This window comes from Pleurodeles waltl, chromosome 5 (assembly GCF_031143425.1).
Source record: "Pleurodeles waltl isolate 20211129_DDA chromosome 5, aPleWal1.hap1.20221129, whole genome shotgun sequence".
NCBI lineage: Eukaryota > Metazoa > Chordata > Amphibia > Caudata > Salamandridae > Pleurodeles > Pleurodeles waltl.
Window position 1 is genome coordinate 696684341 of NC_090444.1, and position 22926 is coordinate 696707266.

At 41.2% G+C, this 22926-nt stretch overlaps 1 protein-coding gene across 4 annotated transcripts in view; it reads right to left on the reverse strand.

The window, feature by feature from the left end:
• IPCEF1 (interaction protein for cytohesin exchange factors 1) overlaps positions 1–11296 on the reverse strand; it is a 402674-nt gene extending 391378 nt beyond the window's left edge. For 2 of the 4 annotated variants that reach the window (XM_069234631.1, XM_069234626.1), the window contains exon 1: positions 11164–11296. The gene's annotated coding sequence lies outside the window, so the exon portion shown is untranslated. Of the gene's footprint in view, positions 1–10681; positions 10900–11163 lie in introns of those variants that run through there. The other 2 variants (XM_069234630.1, XM_069234627.1) reach the window with 1 other exon arrangement.
• Positions 11297–22926: the final 11630 nt, after the last annotated feature.

Here is a 22926-nt window from a genome sequence, read left to right on the forward strand (position 1 = left end):
TCAATGATTTTCATCTCACATGCTACAACTATGCATATGACACACAAATACTACTTAAATTAGAATGCCCCAAAAACGTTGAAAACTCACAAATCTTCAGTTGCCTCAGAGCCGTTGATCAGTGGATGACCTGGAGCCATCTCAAACTAAATACCTCCCAAACAGAAATACTCACATGTGGTGACTGGAAAAATTATGACCCTCTGTCCGTCTGGCCTGACGATTTTGGACTACCTCCTCAATTATCCAAGGAAGTTAAAAACCTAGGAATCACCATGGATTCCAAGTTAACCAGGTAGACAAATTAGCACGCACAAGCTTCATCACCTTGAAGACTTTACGACGCATCTTCCCCCACCTCGGATTTCCACACAAGGTGCAAGCTACTATCTCACTTGTACTATCCAAACTGGATTATGCCAATAGCCTCTACCATGGATCATCTCTCTATCTGTTATGAAAAAACTACAACGTATCCAGAATTCCACAGCCAGGTTACTATTACGCAAGCCCACATCTCCCCTGCATTAAGAGCACTACACTGGTTACCCGTTGCCAGAAGATGCACTTTCAAGCTGCTTTGTATCACCCACAAAGCTATACATGGAACAGGACCACTTTTTATCAGAAAGAAAATTACCAAATACATCCAACAAAGAACCCTCCGCTCAAGATTGGCACCCCGCCTTAGAACACCACCATACAAGAAAAAGACTATAGGTGGTACATCCTTCTCCGTCCAAGCAGCCAAACTATGGAATTCATTACCCCCAACTATAAGAGCCACAGATAACTTTCTTGTCTTCAGAAAACTACTCAAGAGTTGGATCTTTCCTTTATAACCACCTTATTCAAACAACTATGAACTGCATATGCCTACGTTGATAAATATTTTTTTCAGATTATATGTATATTTCTATTTATTTATAGTTTCTTTAGAAAATATGTATTGCTACTATGTCATAACAATAAAATACACACACTCTTTAAACCTGTTTGACTAAGTATTTTTTACCCATGGTTCTAATTATGTATTGTATATGCATATGTGTGTGTATTTATGTGTATGTGTGTGTGTGTGTATATATATGTATTTATGTGTATATGTTGTTTCTGTGCTTGGCATGTTCGTGAATCATTGCATGGCTCCTGGGTGGGTTGTTATACTAGATATCTATGAATTCCTGCTCTCATCTTATCACACTTATCTACTCATCATATGTCATGTCTCCATCAAACTATCCTCCATTCTCACTCTGACTCATCCCAAATCCCTTCTACTACTTTCATCTCCTAAATATCTCTGCCTAAGCTCTTCCCTCCGCTTCCACATCTAACTCACCAAACCTCACTCTACTACTGAGACCTCCCACACAACCCTACTAAATTCTCCTTCATTTATCTCACCCTGCTACTATGCTCTCCCTAACCCTTCCACATACTCTTCCCCCTCCGCCCCCCTTTACTCATCCCAAGCCTTTGGGTTGAGTAAATGAAGGATATACTCCCAATTAACACTTCTGGATTTCTTTCCTCCTCCACCCCTCCATTACTCCAGTCAATCTAACTAACAAACTCTCATATCCGCAGCTCAAATTAACTCATAATAATACTAAAACTGTACTCATTATTTAACTGTACTAATCCATCACTAATTCTTGTTGGGTTCCAGAGTAGCGCGCTACTCATCGAAAAGCGCTTCGACGCCTCGTCAGGGGTAGTAAGCGCTATATAAATACGATTACAATACAATACAATACAATACATGTATCTTCCAGTGTTGTCAGTAAAACCTGAAGATAGACATTTCTGCCATTAGAAATGTTTCCAACCAGGCTCTGTCTCTCAGACAACAGGTACATTCGTTTTCAAATTGAAAATGTGTTGTCTTCCTCTCTCTGCATTTAAAAGTGTACAGTTTGTGAGTCTGGACAAATTACCCCAATACGTTTTATGGAACTGATGCAGGAATTTTCATAAGCTATCCCAGGAATAGATATTTATTTGTCTTTGTGTCAGGCCAAACACACCTTTCTTCTACAAAGTTATGGTCGGCCTACAGGCTCAATATCTAAACTGTACTAAATACACAAGATATCAAGAGCAAAAACGTAACACAACTAATACACAAGGAAAAAAAGAAGGCAATTATTACTGATCTACGATCTATCAAACTCTAATCTTGACTTCCAGAGTAGTGTGCTACTCCCACAAAACGCTTCAATGCTATATAGATACAATTTACAACTTATACCTACATTTTATTACCAATTTTAAAAAATGTGCCTTTTTTCCTCCATTTTTACATGTACATGTTGACAATGGTTGACTCCTTACTTTAGGGACGTGAGAAAAACTAAAATTCGAAATGTAAGAAAACAACTAGTGGAAGCCCCTTAAGTTTTCACAAAGTACATCTTTCGGTAGTCCACATTCACTTGAAACCCAGGACTGTTTGACCAATCGTGTTGCTCTGATATTGGAAGCCTTCAGCTACTGCACCAATCATGTTGCTCTTACAGTAGAAGCCCATAGCTCTTAGGCCAATCGTGTGGTGCTTACAGAGAAACTCAAGGTTGGGTGACCAGATTTTGATAATTACTACCAGGGACACTCCATTAAAATAAAGCTAGGACTACAATTTTTAATCAACCATTCTGCAAGTAATCATTTAACTGACAGCGCTGGCCAACATAGAGAAAACAAACATGATGGCATGAAGGATTACTATCCTGACAAATTCGGGATGCCTGGGAACTCTAACTCTCTTAACTGCACATACTGTCATGGCAGTACTTCAATGTCACATCCCACAAACCTATGAGATAGAGTATGTATTAGAATGATGAACATGATCAATGCTTTAAAGTTTGAGGCTTTTGCTCCATTCCAGAAAGCTTAGCCAAAGGAAGACGTTAGAGGTCTCAGGTCGCCACATAAGCTTTTCCCTTCTCTCCCACAAGCTGTGGTGAAGCTAAAGATAGGGCTCCTGAGCTTGGGTGTCAGCTGTGCATCTCATAAGAGGCTGATTTACCCCTCTTTATATCCTGCTGTGACGGTGCAGCACAGTGAGGGAATCTAAGGGAATCAAGCAAGTGTTAAAAAATCAACCTCAGCCCTGCAGTGATACAACAGGCAAGGGCTTGGTGGAAAGGTGAGCCTGCACTCTATTTAAAATCAAATGTGAATGTTCACCGGGTTCTGTCCCCAAAAGCGGGGGACAGACTAATGAAAATGAGAACTGTCCACAGAAATCCGGTAGAGTTGGCCATTCTACGCCAGGGCAGTTAGACCAATTTTGTTATTCAAACAGTAGAAGCTCTCAGTTTTAAAATACTTTTGTGTTTTTGAAGCTATAATTAAAAAAAATATTAATCTCATCAATTGTTTTATAAAGTGGAGACTTCATGGCTGTTCCCAATGGGAGCCTTAAGGTGTACTCAAGGCCACTGGAATTATGCACATTATGCTGTCTTTAGCCACAGCATTTTCTGTATAGCTATGATTTGTCATTTTTGCCACAAAATTCATCACCTGCTGCATAATTTTATAAAATGTGTTTCTAACTCAAACGGATCAAAAGTTAATAAAAACAAAATATGTTGCTGCACAGTTAAATGCCCCAGAGCATACATAATTAACGCCATTAGTCAAACATACAGACAAGGGATATATATTACTAATCTTTCAAAAAATGAATGCGTGTGTGCCAAGCAGCCACAAGGAACTTGCTAACTGCATGAACCAAGATGGTTGAAGTATCGCTTTTTAGAATCCTAAGAGCAGTAACATGTTGTCTAATGCCCAGGATCTGACAAATTGGACGTATCCACTTATGCCGGGAGGAACATAAGCTGTGCAAAAAAACAAAAAGTGTTCAACAGACTGAGGCATAGGCTAGATAGAGATGACGCCCTCCAACTACTTATAAAAGACATTAACGGCAAGCACCCATGACGGAAGCGGACATACAACTCTTGGCTAAGGATTCAGGATGACATCTAAAAAGGACTCGTACTGGGGGTACTATTTAAAATCAAGAAATTGTTTGGTCAGCCGCCAATGGGTTGTGCCAATGGAATAATTATTTCTGACATAAGACCAATAAGCTAATTTCAGAAATTGCTTCTGTGCTTTCCTTAGGACCTTTGGATTCTCCCAATAACTCCAAAGACCCAAAATACCAAACCAAATTGATACACGATTAAACCATGGAATAGAGCCTACATTGGGTCGCTTTAAAAGATCAAGAAGTGATTCCCTATAAATATTAAGCTCCGGAGTAGACCAAATCCTTACCCAAAAAAGCAACATTCTTAGGGCTAACATATCTGATATTTGATTGAGGCCAAGATCCAGAAAGATAAGAACCATAGGAGTACTGCCCGGACACGCAAGAGGTGTTCTAGAGAAGCAATTTTCACTCATAGACAATTTGTGAGTTTTGAAAAAAACCCACACCTCTTCGCCATACGCAGAAGCATTTTGTGCTTTTACCAAGTAAATCTTTAGAGCAGGAGAGACGGTTCTTGTGTCAGTACTTCTATATAAGTGCAAGATGGCACCTGACCTATGTTGGAGAAGAGACACGCTCTTACTAATCTGGTCATCCCAGTTGAAATTATTAGAGATCTTAACACCTAGATAATCTTTCGAACTGACTTTATCCAAAGGACCCCCATATACAGAGATTGTGCACCTTGTGGCTGGCCCCGGACTCAACACCATCAATTTAGTTTTGCTGACATTCAGTTCCAGCCCACGATCTGCACAAAACGCTGTGAACTTATTAACAAGCGTCTGTAGCTCCATCGGAGTATTGGAAATAAGGAGGGAGTCATCAGCAAAAAGTAGTATTGGAATTGTTTGAGCATTTAAGGAGGGAATATCATTCTGGTAAAGGGAGACAGCTTCAACCACCTCATTTATATATAAAGTGAATAGTGTTGGTGCCAGGACACAGCCTTGGCGTACTGCCGCTGAATAGGGATGTGATCAGTTAGTTCTCCCTAATTGCCCCATATCACTTATTAGGTGAGCCTTAGTTAAGACGGTGTTTACATGGGTAAAAATGACAAAAAATGAAGTAAAATTATCAAAAAATGTGCTGCATTACACCGCGTAATTTGTCTTTTCTTTCCACATAATTTGGTCGCTCAGTGATGGAAGACTGTTATCTATAAAAAGCCACTGTTTCCGTGCAACACAGCCTCAACTGACTATCAACGAGCAGACAATTTTTGATTATTCATTGGAGGAGCCATAACAGCCTGTGCACCCGCCTGCCTCACAATGTGCCAGAGCTCTTTGTGGAGCTGAGGACCTGCAAATTGCACACAGCTTGTACAGGCTTCATGAAACTTTATCCACCGGGACAGCAGAGGAACAGTCTCATGCCCATTTGGCATTAGTCATCTATCACAATCTGCAGTTGTGCATCAGTACATGGTCTTCCTCATTCTGCGAACTGGGATTGCTGGTAATTTTACTATGTTAGTTAAATTAATCTGATTCGATACTTGACTACTTCTTCCTTAACTTCTCAGCAGTTGGGGACCCCTGGACATCTTGACTATCCTCTTTCTCCACTATTCACTGACCTGAAGATGGCTACCTATCCTTCATGGTTGAAACATTGTGAAAATCACTCCACATGTGCCCTGCAAATGATTTATTCATTGTCTGTAATCCAAAACATGTTTTGCGAATTTACAAGAACCATAATAATTACAAGTCGTATGTTTTCTTCTCCCGTTTTTCACACTAATAAATATCACAAATTTCACATGAAAGTCATCTTTCAGCACCAAGCCCTTGACTGCATTTATCCCTAATCGCCTTTAAATATTTTTGTACTAATCATATTTACGTTGGCCAGCATGATGTAGCAAGTTAATTAACTGTGATTATATTTTCAAAGTGACCATTTTCCACAATTTTTCTTGCTTAATAATTTCTTAAAGTTAATATTAAATATTTAAGAAGTAATTACTTCTTGTGCTTCAACAGGAACCATTGTTGTTTCTATATAGTTGTTGCCCAAGGTTCTTGGTTGACTCCTTGGGCTCATCCTTGTTTTTAACACAGTGCTAAATTCAGGGGCATCTTAAATGGATCGCGCTGGTCCCAATACTCAGAGTCAAATCACAGCCAGAGTCCAACTGCAAACACATACGACACATTCTCAGCAAAGACAGGCACATGAACACAGAGGGCCAAATGTACTAACTTTTCATGCAATGCAGCGCAGCAACCAAAGTTGTTGCACTGTGGCAAAGGGAGAGAGAAAGACAGTGCTATATCTACTAAGATATGGTACTATTTTTCTCTCCTAAAGCTCTGGCTTTCTTTAGGCTGCCATGTTCCATCTTTCACCTGTGTTCTGTTAAGCATTGATTTTGTATTGAAAGGGTCCTGTATGATTTAAGACTTTTTTCCACTTTAGAAGTATGGAAAAATTAAAACATTTCTTCTCTGTTATGTCTGCCTTGAGGAGGCATAAAGGTATGCACAAATCCCTGTTGACAACAGCTAGTAGAGAGGAATTTGCATTAATACCCATAGGTGGCTGCATGGGGACACCCATGTACCATCCATGGAACACTGCAAAGTAGCACAAAGGACGGCAACCATGACTCTACTTTGTGATACTTTGACCAACCTCCGAATGCACTAGAAGGTAAATACCAACACAACACTATGGCCCTCATTATGACTTCGGCAGTTTTTTCAGAAGCCCGCAGAAGCCACGGGTGCCAGAAGACCGCCAGTGCTGGCGGTCTTCAGACCACCATATTACGAGCACTGAAGGATTTCTGCCACAATTTGGGTGGAAATCCTCCAGTAGTCGTGCTGGAAGTCAGAAGCACACAGGCAGTTCCACCACCGGCCACGCCCGCCAAAAGGACTCCACCAGCTGTATTACGACCTGTAATACGGCCTGGCGGTGTCCTGATGGTGGGGCGCTGCCGGCGGTGGAAGCGCCTAATCCTGTTCTCTGCCGGACAACCTCCTCATTGGAAAAGGTAAGTCGATTGTCTGACAGGGGGAGGGGGGATGGGAGGGTGAGGGATGCTGTGTGTGTGTGAATGGGTGTTGTCTGCGTGTGTGATTGTGTGTATGCGTGTGTGTATGCATGTGTGCATGCGCGTATGAATGCCTGTTTGAATGGGTGTTTGAATGCGTGTTTGAATGCGTGTGTGTATGCCTGTGTGAATGGAGGTTTGAATGAGTGTATGATTGTTGAAGTGAGTGCGTGTTGGAATTTGTGTGTGTATGCTTGTGTAAATGGGTGTTTAAATGAGTGTATGTTTATTGATGTGAGTGTATGTTGGAAAGTTTGTGTGAATGCATGTCTGAATGTGAGTATGGATGCATGTGAGTGAATGCGAGTATAGATGCGTGTGAGTGAATGCATGTATGTAGGATTAGGTGAAGGAGTGTATACAGGGTGCATGTGGGTGTGAGTGTGTGTGCGTGGATGCGGGGAGGGGGTGCTGCTGTGGAAGGGGGTGGGTGCTGGTATGGAAGGTGGGGCTCAGGGGGTAAAAAGTGAAAAAGTCCCAATCTGAGGGGGCACTCAGAAAAAAAATCAACTTTTTTCATCCAAAAAGTGAAAAAATCCAAATTTCACCTTTTTTAGTCCCAAAAGTGAAAAAATCAAATGTCAATTTTTTTCTTCAAAAAAGTGACAAAGTCCCATTCTGAGTAGGCACTTGGAAAAAAATTCTACGTTTTTCATCCAAAAAGTGAAAAAATCCAAATTAAATTTTTTTCTTCAAAAAAGTCACAAAGTCCCATTTTGAATGGGGACTTAGAAAAAATGTCAACTTTTATCGTCCAAAAAGTGAAAACATCTAAATTTAATTTTCTTCTTCAAAGAAGTGGCAAATTCCCATCCTGACAAGGGACTTGGAAGCACTTTTGACTTTATTCAAAAGCTGAATTGTTTTCTAAGTCCCATCTCATTCTGAGATGGGACTTAGAAAACAATTCAACTTTTGTCTAAGTTGACATGTGTGCCGCTTCCCATGTCAGAATGGGACATTTTGACTTATTGGATGGAAAGATAAACTTTTTTGATCCAAATAGTGAAAAAGTGCAAATTCATAGATTTCGTCAAAAAAGTGACAAAGTCCCATTCTTACTATTTTTGCTGTACCTCATTTTATATTGTGCATATACTCCTTTTTCAACACTAACCCATTGTTTATACTACATGTAGGCCATTTCTACTTCGATGCGATGCTACTGCTGCTGAACCCTGGTGGAAAGCCAACTCATTATACTGCTGGCGGTCTTCAATGGACTGCCGGGTTGGAGATGCTAATCTCCGGCCCGGCTGTCCAACTGTCCTAGCAGTATAAACCGGGATGTGGCAGGTTGGCAGAGGCCAACCTGCCACACTCATAAAGTGGCGGTCTTCGCCGCCGGCCCATCGGTGATCAGACTGCCACTTTGGTCTGGCAGACTTCAGACCACCAGCGTCATATTGAGGGCCTATCTACTGGGTTTGTGTCACAAAAGTGATGTAAACCTGGTGCAAAGTGTTAGTCAATCTTGACTGGGAAGTCAACATAAGGCTTTGGGTTCACATAACAGTGGAACTTTACATGAGAGGGATCAGTAGGCCAAGCTCACGCTAACACAGAGAAAAAGGTCTGATCACACTAAAAAATCACAAAAAATCATAAGGTGCCACTATCCCTTAATTTTTCTCACACCAGTCATGAACAGTACTCCTGTGCCCACTCAGAGGGCATGCTTGAGGCGCCCCTCTAGGTCACAGAATAGGTTCTGGATCTTGCATTATCAGGGAGAGGCCTGCTCAGAGCTTAATGTGAGCCAGTGGTTGCAAAGGGTTCCCACTGACACTCATTTTTAGGGACTGGCACTTATTTCTCCTGACCAGATTATGACCCACAGCAAGAGAGAGAAAACACAAAAGGGGAGAAAGGAGGAAGTAGAGTACGGAAAAACAGTGAGAAAAAAATTAAGTATCCTAAGTATCCTAATGTACCCCCAACATTAGATAGCACAGCTGGGGAGCTTCTGAGCAAAACGTTGGGCCTGACACGTATTCCTTCACGAATTAAGTATTGGACCTAGGTCTCTGCATACACACTGGATAAACGTGTCATTAGGGCCAAACAAAAAGTCAGAATTCCAGTTTCACATGCAATAGGTCCCTCAGGGAAGGGGTACATCCCAACAACATTTCTTCATTTCTCCAAACTCTAACTCCTCTTTTTCACCTCCACCTCTCCATCTTCTTTTTCTCTTACACACTTTCTCTGACCACATCTCTTCTTCTTCTGCACAGAACCTCGAGATGAAAACTGCTTCTTTTTGCTCAGTCTCTTTAAATCTATATATACCCTCTTACTGCCCCTCATTATGTTTTTACTACTTTTGCTGTACCTCATTTTATATTGTGCATATACTCCTTTTTCAACACTAACCCATTGTTTATACTGCATATAGTCCATTTCTACTTATGTAACTCACTACACACTGACCCTCTTTATGAATCATTTGTTTTTTCACACTTTATGCTTATAATAGAGTGCATTATATTTAAAGCACTGTGATTGCCCCCTCGGCATTTTTGTGTGTGAAACAAACGTCATAACTAACTAAACAAACATTGGTAAAGTCAATAGGTCTAGCATTGGCAGCCACCTTTTGACTTAGACAATGTTTGAGAATATTTTTTGTGAAACTTTACAAGCAAACTACTTTTTGTGTGTAAGTGCACAGTATGCAGGAGCAGGATGCAGACACTCACAGAGACCTAAGCCAGTGGCTGAAGTGGGCTGCCCATGTGTTCAATGCTGCATGCTGTGGTGGGCAGAACAAAAATATGAATGATACACTGACATTTCGATCGATGAAGAGAGCTGACTGGAAGCACATGTAAGTAAGTATAGTATAGTATAGAAAAAGTGTAATAAAATCAAAAGTGCAAGACCTAATAAAAAAAAACAATTTGCACTGGAGCAAACCTGAAGATGCCTGAAGCATTTTTGAGATTCCAGTTGCACCTTTAGGATGCACTTTAGTTAATTAGTGAATACCTTTTGCGCTACAGTCTCTCTAAGATTTCCAGGGCAAAATCGTATCAGGTGAACTGCAAATCTTACTGAACAGGGCAAAGAACGTCTGGAATTACTGTGATATGCTCTCGGAACCTCCTTTTGTTCTCTAGGGGATAGATCTGTGAACATTAACAAAAGGCATACCTCCAGCAAAACAGCACTCAGAACCAGGCCCTGTGAGCCTATGATAACACCCAGCCTTGCTCATTCAAATCATTATCTATCGAGAAAAACTCTTTACTTGTATTGAACACGCCCAGATGTCATTATTTTACAAGATCCCCTCATTTTCCACTTTTCCATTTTCTTCCTTTATCTTTTTTCTCGCTTCTCCATTTTCTGTTTTGTTGTAATCGTTATTTTTCACTTCGCTTCTTTCTCTTACTTTAGTTCTTCCCGTCTTTGTCTTTCGTTTTTTCTTCCTTCCCATTCTTTTTTTATCACGTTGCCTATTCTCTCACCAATAGTCCGTTTCGTTCCTTCACTTTCATTCTTTCATCTCCTTTCTGCATCGTTTTTCTCCCTCCCTCCTCCTTCCTTTCCCTGTCAGAAAACACTATGACATTGCTCCCGCTTGTACTTACACGTCTTTTCAGTTGTGCAGCCGGGCAGTCGTATGTTTACATTCGTTTCTACTGACGTAGATGAGCTGGTGATTGACTAGCTTAGCAGATCTTCGTTACACACCCTCACTCTTGTCTCCATTCTGTCGCATCAGGGCCGCGCAGTGACCATTACAATCTCACACATGTTGGAGCTAACAGACAAATCCATTCGCGAGATAAAGATAGACTGTAATGGAATCTATGCTAATCTCCCCCACACCAAGAATCCACATGAGCCTTCACAAAGCGGAAGTAGAACATGTCCCTTTCAAAACCGCTGCTCAAAAAAACTCTTACAAACACGAGCTCGCGTGAGCAACTTCCTTTCTTGCCGGAGCCCAATCAGAGGCACCATTCAATTTGAGATAAATTGGACGCAGGCAGCAACAAAGCCTGTAGTTAGAAAGTGTCAGTGAAGCAAAAGGGCATAATGGAAGTTGGGAGGTGCAGAAATTACATACCCTCAAGAGCAAGGAGTGATTCCCAGAGAGCTCCCCGAACTGCAGCACCTCCACCCCGCGCGTGTCGCATTGACAGGAAATTCGCACACCACTGTGTCGTCGTAACCCCAAGATTGCTTAAGAGGAAGGCGACAAGTCACTTCAGAGGATGCTGGTGAACCCAAAAGTGGCACCAGCCACGTCATGCACCACACGTTTCAGCAAGGGGCAGGACGGAGGGCGGGTTCGCAGTGAGCGGGTGCAAAAGTCAGATGGGTTAGGTGAAATTTCAGTAGAGTAGAGAGCAACCACATTCCTGTTGTGCCACACACTACATTGTGATCTCTGACCTTCACACTCCACCAGCCAGCCAAGGCTTAGTTTATACAAGATGAGGATCCCAAAGGTTTTCTCAGGAGCCCACAGTCAATTGTGCCATATGCCAGGATTGCCAAATTCCAAGGCTGTCTAGTTTTGATTTCACCTCATGCTTCTTTCTTCCACCACCGTATGCTCCCTTTCAGTTACCTATTTTGTGAGGTAGGCCTCAAGCAATTTGAGACCCTTAGAAGGGAATGCAGCATGCCCGTGATGGAGAAATATCATGATCATCAGGTATGTCACTTGACTTTACACCTAACAGTTAATCTTTTAGCTGCCAGGAATTTAACCTAGTTTGAAAATCGCCCCTTACAAAAGATGGATGATGGATATTTATTTATTGTGTGACATATATGCTTCTGGACCTTACAGGTAGACCAGAGAAACGCCTCAGCTAGACGTAGGAGGCTCAGCTGGAACACGTATTCTCTGGGGTGGAATGGGACGGAGTCTAAGGCAAGATGTGTAAAGTATTTTTGCAGTCACAAATGTTCTGATTTGGAGTTTGCAACCACAAAAATGCCTTTTGCAATGTACTAATCACAGTTTTTCTGACTTCTATAATCAGATTCCGAATGGAGACCGATTCAGAATCTGGAAGGCAGGTGTTGTAAGTGTCACTTCCAAATATTGAATCAGTATTTTATGTATCAATGATTTGCAACCAAAATCCAGTTGCAAAACATTGATGAGTTACCAACACCTCAAAGGATGTGATAACCCAAGTGCAAAAGGTAAGGGCCCCCTTGACACCTCTTCCCCTTGGTGAATGTAAAATAAATGTGGTAGGGAAGGAACAGATGGCCATGGGGCCACTGTCTACTCTCAACCAACATTTCAAAAAGTTTACACCTTTTTTAAAGTCACTTCACTTCTTTTCATGAAGAAGGGTTGCATTCAAAATATTTTACAAAGGCAGTCACAGACATGGTAGTCTGCTGACCACAGCAGTCCACCTTCCCTGCGATGGCCACCAATGTCAATGAGTTGCAGTTTTAAACTTACCACATTAATATTGATGAAGTAGGTGAGATTGTGACCCACTACAATTCAGAATTTTTTGAAGCAGCCTATTAGCATACAGGCGGTTCACAAAATTATTTTCCATTCACAAAATTGAAATTTCATACATTTGGCACTTACTATCTAGCACACATGTCAGCAAGGAGCACTGGTGGGAAGGGAGTGCCAACATAGCACTTTGTTGGTGGTACACATCTGTCCTATTGAATGAATGTGACAGATGTTGAACAGTAAATTGCTGGCAAAGATGTGGAGGAAAGGGCAAACTGACCAATTTGACATGCCACTTCCTTGAATTATAATTATACTAGATCAAAGTTTTCGAAGCTGCTGGAGCGCACGCGGAAGTCTTCTTGCCGCCTTGGGTTCAGAAACAGCAACATAGGAAATAATTCAGATCAAAGGAAACAGAATGAATTAGCACTTTTCCACTACTGCTGCAAAATGAATTTTCAGGCCTAGTCCAGTTAAGAAAGCCTGAATACCTATTTTAATTGTGTTAACACAAATAATGTACTATTAATTCATATCAGTAATTCACAAAAATATAAATGCATAACATCTTTCATGGCAAACGCTAGGTCAAAAATGAATGGAGGTCACAATGTTCATAATTATAATATCTCATAATAATTCAAACGTGCACAATTTTACACCTCATGTTAATGTCTTAGTTAGGCTTTTAAATGAAACGTGTAAGTCACCATATGCTAACTTCTATGCCACTAAGGTATTAGTAAAATTTGACCTCTACCAATGCCATTAATGCAATGTTCTAAATCTCGACTCCTAGATGTCACTTTTATTCATTGAGAGGCAGGCAAGTGGCACTATTGCTGTCCAGTGTGAGACGGGTGAGACAGGTCATTACATATCTTTGTAGGAAGTTAAGTGTTCCTCATATCTGAGACTGGCAGCATGGTCCTTAGGAACCACTGGGCATGGACAAATTCTTTGGGCCTGATTCACCAAGGTAACTTACCCGTTTGAGTAAATTTACACTTTAAATAAGTTTACTTCTTTCGGTATTCACAACGCCGAGTTTAAACTTAATATGAAAGTGTAAGTTACATTTTTCTACCCTGAGTAAAGTGGCATACACTTGTGTGGGTGGGCAAAGTCTCCCTAAACACCTACCTGACCCTCTTTAAACCTCCCTTACTCATCACCAATCCCATCCCCTTTAGTAGTAAGTCTGACCCTCATCGCACCTTCTGTGGCTGTGATTACTCATTCCAAGACAAGGTTTGCCTTCAGGGCATTGAGGGACAACATGGCGACAATGGGGGTCCAACTACATTTCTGGTCTCCATAATCCTGAGTGAAACTGTTGTGGAGCGGAAGAAGCAAGACTTAAAGCAATACACTCAACAGCTACAGTATTAGGTTCAGGTCATAGTTAGCTTAACAACCCGTATGGAGTAGAGAAAGCACTTAATAATGTGCTCAGAAGGTCCTGGGGAGGGCGCACCCCATACGAGGTTCTGTTTGGCATACCTATGTATGTCCCAGATCTTGATTGCCCTGGCACAGTGACAGCAGACACATCTTTTGACATAAATGAACTTGTCACTGTCTTGCAGAAATTACAAAAGTTCAGTGATGACAACTCATCTGCATGTGCTACCATCTTGGGAATGAGGGATTCACCAACAAGGTCTACCAACTGGATTCCAAAAATTGGGGATCTAGTTTGTTAAAAGATTGCTGTGAAAATGGAATTTGGCCCTGCATATCGAGCACCGGTTCCAGTTCTTGAAATACACTGTACCAGAACTGTCATCCTACCACCGCTGCCTGGTTCCAAAGAAAACGGCTTTGTTTCAATAGACAATGTCAAGTTACACAATGTGGCCAGTCCTACACAGTAGACCATGAGGAGTCCTGAGCAGTTCCCGAACCCCTCTCACTGCCAGTCAGGATGTGCCTCTTTAAAATTTGACCATCATTGATGAAACTACCCCATACTTGGGGAGGGTGGAAAATGAATGTTCATCGGTATCTGTCACTACATCACAAGAAATGTCCAAAGTTCTGAGCAATATTACTCAAATTCAACACAACCAGATGGAATAGTTTACTGCAAACCACCAAGGGAGAAATCTGCCAGTTCTTTTCCAACACCAGATCCAGTGTTTGCACAAACTGCTTCTGGGTATTTTGCCGACATCAACAATTCTTTTTGACATTTTTTGCATCTTCAACAACACCTTTATCAAGAGCCAATTTTTAACTCTTTCTGTTGTAGAGAATAGTTCAGGGCTCTCTTAATTACCAGTATGAAAGGTAGATGTCTATTATTAAATTGCCTTGTTGAGGTAAATACAGCTGTCCTGTTTAGATGTAAAATGTGATGTGTGACAATGTGAAGGGGAGAACTCAGCATATCCCTGATGAAAGGATGAGGACCCAGAGGTATTTCCTAACAACACTTCCACAGGAGAAAGATATATTCATCACATGCCCTCGTAGTGTGCCAGGCACCTTTGCCATAAGGACCCAAATTAACAAGAATTTTGCACTATGTTTGTATCACAAAAGTGACACAAACCTGTGCAAAATATTTTTTATTTACTTTCCAGTTCAAAGCTTGGTTTGCCTAGGAAAGGTCCCTCAAAGTAACACAAAGCAGTGCTGCTTTGCCTTACTGTTTGTCAAGGGGGCGTTCTCTTGCAACCACCCATGGGTTTTGAAGCAAAACCACATCTACTAATAGTAACATAGTAGACAGGGCTTTGCAGCAAAAAATAATGCCACTTTAAAGCAGGAGTTAAAAAGGAAAAATACTTTTATATCTCCTAATTTTTCCCACTGTGCATTTGTGCTGCACTGTACAGCACACATCTGAAGAGGGACAAGTTTCAAAGTAAGTCTAAGCATAGTGTTGTATACTAGGAGAGTACCTTTCCAGTACAAAACCAATGCTAGACTCACAAAGACATCCTTGTACTGTTGTGCGAAGGTGTGTTCAGTTTGCTCGGCAGATATGGAGCTTCCTGCTCTCTCCTTGTCATGCAAAACAGCGCAGCAACTTTTGTTGCTGCACTGCGTTAGGTGACACTTTTGATAATCTGGGTCCTAGTGTCCCAGATACCTAGCCATGAACCTTGTTGCAGTTGGTGAATTCACCACCTGGAGGATAGTGCGACATGCACAATGTCTGTTTCTGCCATCCTCTCCAGAGGGTCACCTTTGCTATCTCCCTCCATGAATCCACGAGCCACGACCGTCTAAGAACGAGAATCCTCCCAGCACTCAGTAACCATCAGGGTGGGCTTGGATGACAATTCCTGTACCCTCACCATGGACTGTTGAACAAAGTAAGCCCTTGCTGGATGTCCCTGCAGGTCATAATAAGTTTTGGAGATAGACAGCAAATCTGAATGAAGAACATTGATGGGAGGAGTAGGCAGTCTGAGACTTATTGTTAGCAGCACTTTGCCATTTGAAAGTTTAAATTGAATGCCCGGCCCTGATGAAGGCCTTGGTAGTAATATTCCACCTGGCAGGTCCATTAAGTCATTTTAACCATCTAAACTAACATGAGTGATAGAGGATATCTGATTTGTTTCTGCCCCTCCAGTGTGGACATTAGGCACTGCACCTTTTTGTCCTGCGGTTTGCTAACATTGACATTTGGAATAAACATTGCGAGGCTGTGAGACTGGTGGAAAGATGAACTAACTCCATCTTAAATTATACCATAATTTATTTCACATTCAGGATACATGTCTCTCTTAGGAGGACCAGCCCAGTAGACTAGAAGGCTACACTAGAATACTGACTGCTAACTTAGTTGGCACACTGTGTCACAAATCTCCATCCATCAAATTATTGAATGGACAAAGATTTACATTAGCAAATGAAAAGAAGGGATTAAGAGAACCCTAGACCTATGCAACATAAATACCCTTGTTTGAATGTATGTCAATTCAGTGATTAGGAAGAAGAATTCTAGCAAGGGATAACAAGGGAAGGAGTATAATTCAAAACTATTCACTGCAAATGGCCTTATTTATGGACTACATTGAGGACAGCTTAGAGAATCATGACATTTAACTTGCACCCAATGGCCAACTGTAAAGCCAAACTTTCACACCTGAGCGTTCCCATGCGTCATTCTAAAACATCCAACTTTGGGGGTTATTACAACTTTGGAGGAGGTGTTAATCCGTCCCAAAAGTGACGGTAAAGTGACGGATATACCACCAGCCGTATTACGAGTCCATTATATCCTATGGAACTCGTAATACGGCTGGTGGTATATCCGTCACATTTGGGACGGATTACCACCTCCTCCAAAGTTGTAATAACCCCCTTTGTCTTAGTTCAGAACAAAAGTTCCTTCCCTGCATCAGCTTACACAGAGTTTCTTCTGAAACCACATTAGGCATGGTATTATACACCAACACCAATTTCTTGAGTGCATGATGCTACTCTTCCTCCATAGCCCAATGTTATCTGCAACCCTTACCTTAAAACCCTTTTTCACCTTTCCACCAGACTGTTGGCTTGACAATAATACACTGACATCCTCCCATCTTATGCCCAACTTTCACAAGAATCCTTTCATCACCACCAACACCAGATGCACATTGTTTTCCAGAATTAATTAATTTGGTTCACATTCTTCCAATAATTCAATAACAGTTCTCACTTTAACCTGTCTAACAAACTTGACGTTTAGATAACCCATTGCACAAACCTTGTGTATTGAACTTATGCAAAACTGTCAAGTGCAATATTTCTCCCAATGATCTCTGGAATCATCTATCTTCTGTTATCAATTAGTCATTGTTTTCTGTGACCTGAGTTCCCAAGCACAGTCCATGCAGGGGCTTTCCATGTTTTTCACATCTTTGTCTAGCCCTGCCAGCAAAGGTCAACACTTATGGGGTTATTACAACTTTGGAGGAGGTGTTAATCCGTCCCAAAAGTGACGGTAAAGTGACGGTAAAGTGACGGATATACCACCAGCCGTATTACGAGTCCATTATATCCTATGGAACTCGTAATATGGCTGGTGGTATATCCGTCACTTTACTGTCACTTTTGGGACGGATTAACACCTCCTCCAAAGTTGTAATAACCCCCCTAGTCTCCTCTTCATTGCACTGATGCCTACATGCCCTTCATAAGAGTTTGCCATCACTCTGTTCCTAAAAGCTTTAGGAACTCCCAACAATTCCCTCCATTTAGAAATACATCTTGCCAGGACAATTATATGTTTACACTCGAATATGACTTCTCCTCCTCACCCAGCACATTCTTCCTTGGTTACTGTGTCTGAACACAGATACCTGCTCTCTTCAGTACTTCATCATTCTCAATCTCCTTAACCCACTCTTCACAATAAATACCCTTAAGGATCACTTCTTCTCTCCATCCCCCTATTCCTCGAGACCCAGAGGAAATTGTAACAAGCAATCTGCTTTGATATTTCTTACTCTGGGAACATGTTCCACCCTGAGCACAACCTTTTGCACTTGAAAAGGCAATTTTGTCATGCAGGGTGATGCCTTTTTTATTCCCTTTGTGGTAAACAAGTCAACAATAAGTATATGGCCTGCTCTAACAGTAAACTCTCTGCCCCATTCATATGACCTGTAATAAGTCACAGCTCACCAACAGGCCAGTGTCTCTTTTTCCACAAGTGAGCAGTGAGTTTCAGCTTTCAATGTATACACTATGTCACTTCCTTTCCATCCTTTACTTGCATCAGTACAGCACTGATTCCATAGCTACTAGCATTAGTTGCTATAATTGTATGACATTTGTATTAAATGGTTTCAAGTATGGTGTATTACATATTTCTTTTTTTCAAATTCACAGAGTTTTCCTCACCTCTTTGGCACCAATTATACATTTCATCCTTCTTGTTGCTGCACATTGCTGGTGATTTCTGAGAAACTGACTATTAACTATGGAGAGAACTCTGCTAGACCTAAGAATGGGCAAAGTTGCTCCTTGTTAAAAAGGGAGGGCTAGAGGCTTTGCTCACTGCTCCTGCAAGGCTCTCATTAGGCCTTACTCTTTCCTGGTCAATGTGGATGCCCAGATAGCCTACTCCATTCGTTGCAAACTAGACTTTTTTCCTTTAATAGTGAAATCACTTTTCTTTAAAATCTCAAGAACTTTCTTTAAAGTATGGTTATGCTCATCCTAAACCTTTCATAAACTAAGATGTTATCCTGGAAATTGGTAATTTTATTCACTTTCCCAGCAACCTTTGCATTGTCCTCTCTGGAATACAGCTTGAGCAGACACCAATCCAAACGTTATGCAGCAAAATCTGTATCTCCATTCAAGTGAAATAATAGTCTAGAGCTCTCCTACAGCATAATCTAATGGAATTCTGAGAAGAGGTACACTGTTCCACCCTTAAAGGTCCCAAGCACCTTGGTGATATTCAGAAAGGAATGTGTGACCAACATGATGCTCTAAATTAGGTAATTTAGTTTGACAAACATTGTGATTTTACTTTCTGCCTTTTGCACCAATATAACCAATACCAACCTCCTAGAGGCCTCGAATGGCTGATTATTCCTTCCCTACACAACCTGTTTATCTCCCACTTCAGTTCTGCACTCGATGGCAATGGTATCAGTCTCACCTTATGCACCTTTTTACAGCCTCTTCACACAGTATGATTCTATACTTGAACCCCTCTAATGATACCAGCCCCTTTTTAAGTGCCTGCAGATGTTTCTCTTGCAGTCATTATATGTGCATGATATCTAACTGTCTCCCATTTTTACAACCTGATCGTGGTGGTTGAGATCCAAGGTTATTCATAATCCATGTTGCTGGGGGCATACCAGCAAACATCCTCCTTCTTTGGCAACATATATATTGGGTTGAAATTTTCAAAAAGACCGATTTCTGCCTCAAAGTAACCAATTACACCTATTGTTTTTCTTCCATAAGTCACTAACTTGATATCTGTTTGGACCTTGGTATACCCGTACCATGACCTCCCCAATTTCTGTATCAAAATCAGATATAGCCCTTACAACCTTGCCAGTCAGTGTATCTTATTCAGTGATAAGACAATGTCAATCACCATATACAACAATAAATCAATCAATTATCATACTTCACCAAGCATGGCTTCACAGGCATACTATTATTTGTTAGCACATTGCTGTTCAGGGTTATATTATCATTTTGCCCACTTTCCATTGTAAGAGAGTGGTGAAATAGCGCACTAGTTTATTGCGAATGTTTCCCAACCATAGTTTGTTCAGATCATGTCTCCAAATCCTTTTCTCAAACTCTACACCCCTATTTTAAGCTTGCATTTGATTTTCATAATAACTATATCCTCCATGTCTGTTTCTGTCCTAGGTCTTTTGCTGTATTACCCCCTCCACCAATTCCTTTCTTGTTATCCCGAATTCCTGCCCAACAAGAGGGGAGCCACAGGCATTGGGTGGAAAAGGAAGTAACAGAGCCACAAATGGAAGAGTCATCCACCCAGATGTCTGATTCTCTGCAGATCAAATCACTGGACGTGTGGCCTCTGCCATTTGGCGAGAGCAAGGGTGAAGCGGGTTCTTCTTATAAATTATGTCACATATGGTTTTCTGCATAGACCCTTCTGTAATTAGCACATACATGTCCTAGTACAGTGGGACTGTCTATCAAAAGTGTATATTTCCACAATGATTTGAGCGAGCGTCAGAACAGGACAATACGATACATTGGGCCTGATTACAACTTTGGAGGAGGTGTTAATCTGTCTCAAAAGTGACGGATATACCACCAGCCGTATTACGAGTTCCATAGGATATAATGGACTCGTAATACGGCTGGTGGTATATCCGTCACTTTACCGTCACTTTTGGGACGGATTAACACCTCCTCCAAAGTTGTAATCAGGCCCATTATTCCCAGTGAGAATTTGACATTTTAAAAGAGTGAGACAGATGTGATAAATTAAAGCCTGTTCTTATAATTTCTTCACTTTCAAATTCATGCAGCGTTCTGGCAATACAACAATCATTTGAAGGGTGTGCCCTTCGCGAAAAAAAGACCACAGCATTAATATTAATATATTTTAAGGCAGAAATTGTAAACAGCTTTTAGATTTTGTTCCCCTAATAAATATTTAAATGCTTTATTTTGAAGGCTGAATATTCCACAACTACTGTCACAATACTTACATTTTGCATTTGCTTACAATGACTTTCAGAAATTCAGAATCTTAAATAATGTGAAAATCAAATACATACATGAACTTTCTGAATCGCTTTGACGCCTTTTTCACATGGAAGAGGATCAATGATCTGAAGGATTTAATCAGATTATGTGAATATATTCATGAAGAAAGTGTATGACTATTTACCCGTTAGACTGCTTCTAAGTGGAAAGTACCCAAAATGGGCTTTCTAAATGCAAATAACTATAGTAAGAGGAAGGAGCTGTGTGTCTGTGGCCCAAAAAGAGACTTAGGGCCAGATGTAGGTAAGTACGGGACTGCAACTCGCAAATTGCGACAGACTAGAACAGGTTGTAATTGGGGCCACCATGGAATTTAATAAATGCTCTGATAAGGTATCTAAACAACAATGAACAATGTGAAGGCAAGATGACAGTACAGTACAAACAGAAGCACAATAAACAAAACATCTTAAATGATAGTGTGACAGCTCCATTGGAAGTTATCTCTCTGTGAGAGGAAAAGATCATACACAAGGTAATGAGCAGCTACTCTCACAGACCCTCAGAATACATCCAGAAGCTATTCCTGAGTGCTGGGCGGGTCTATGTGCAAGAGAAACAAAGCCTCAGACTCTCCCTGGTACCCTCTGTAACAATAATAAAGACCAACACAAACACAAAGAGGACCGACGATAGTAGAGCAAAGAGCACTGAAACAGGAACTGAGCTCAGGGAAAAGCAGGACTAGATTAAAAAAACAAGGAGAGGGAGAACCTCAAGGTCTGTGGAAATAGGAATACTGAAAACCAAGAGAATTATGCTACAGACTGAGGACAGACGCACAAAGAACACATAGTAATAAGCAGGAACCCAAGACTCAAATTCCGCACACCAACTAGGGGGAGGGTGAGACTGTGCAGACATAAAAAGAACAGCAACAGAACTGAAAAAAAGGAACACAGGGGAAAAGACAAGGATGCATGACTCAGAAGCTGCACACCAACAAAGTAGGGCAGGAAGTGAACATACAGAACAAGAACCACAGGTAAGGAGGGACAGAGATGTGGGAACAGAACAAAGGAAAGCACAGAAACAAGGCAGGGAACAGGGGACAAGAAAGTAAAGGAAAACCAAAGTACACCGGAGCCAGGAACAATTCTGGATTCAAAGCAGCAAGATAAAATCGGTGGGTCTGAAGGAAATAATTATTAAGTAGTTGGAGGCACAGAGGAAGAAGCACAGATGCCAAACGTGAGCCAGGTGGAGCTATGATAGAGGTGCACAGGATCAGAACGCTACCAATGAAAGGAGAGCTACATAGGAACTGGAAGCAGGGGTGATTATGGAAGCCAGTGGGTACAAGGAGGGGAACAGGAAAACCATAAATGGTACGGAGAATGGGGGGGAGTGTGACGAGTGAAAGAAGCAAGACTGAACGTATCAGAATAACTATAGCAGCCAGTAATATAAATGCTGGACAGAACACCATCTCCTGGACAAGAGCTAGGTCAGGCTTGAGGAAAGAAAGGACTGTGGGTCCCACAATGCACTAGGACGATAAGATAACAATCAGGACTGGAACATAATGTGGAACAAGGTGTGCTGTGTGCTGGAGAGCATACTGCCATGAGCAGGTCTAAAGGCAGGACCTCAGAGGGCTTACATGAGTGCCACCTAGTGCCCGGGTGACGGAATACCCAGAATCCTGACAATACTATTATGTCCATCAGAATTTACCAATCAAAGCATGTATGCTGTATGTAATATTTAGTAGTGTTTAGTATATTTAGGGCCAATAATTGTGCCCTCATTTACATTGTTTTTTCAATGGATAGCTATCATGCATCAATTGATAGTGAGTAATCTAATGATTAGAAGTTGAGGGTTAATGAAAGCTAGGCATTTTTAAAAGCATTTTTAAAATGTATCCAAGATTCTTAAATTCTTGATTATCCATAATGCTACATAGATTTGAGGAAGTTACTTTCAAAAACAGGACACTGGCACAACATGAAGCCACATATAAAGTGAAATTTAACAGATAATAGAAAATATACAGCTCTTGTACTTTACAACATTTCTCCTAGTTAAGATTGTAACCCACGTGTGTTGGTAGGCCATTCACCCAAGACAGGGAAGGTAAAATAACAAGAAAGCTCAGAATTACATTTTCAGGATGTAAGCACCCGAAGTATTTGAGCCCGAAGTCAGCCATCC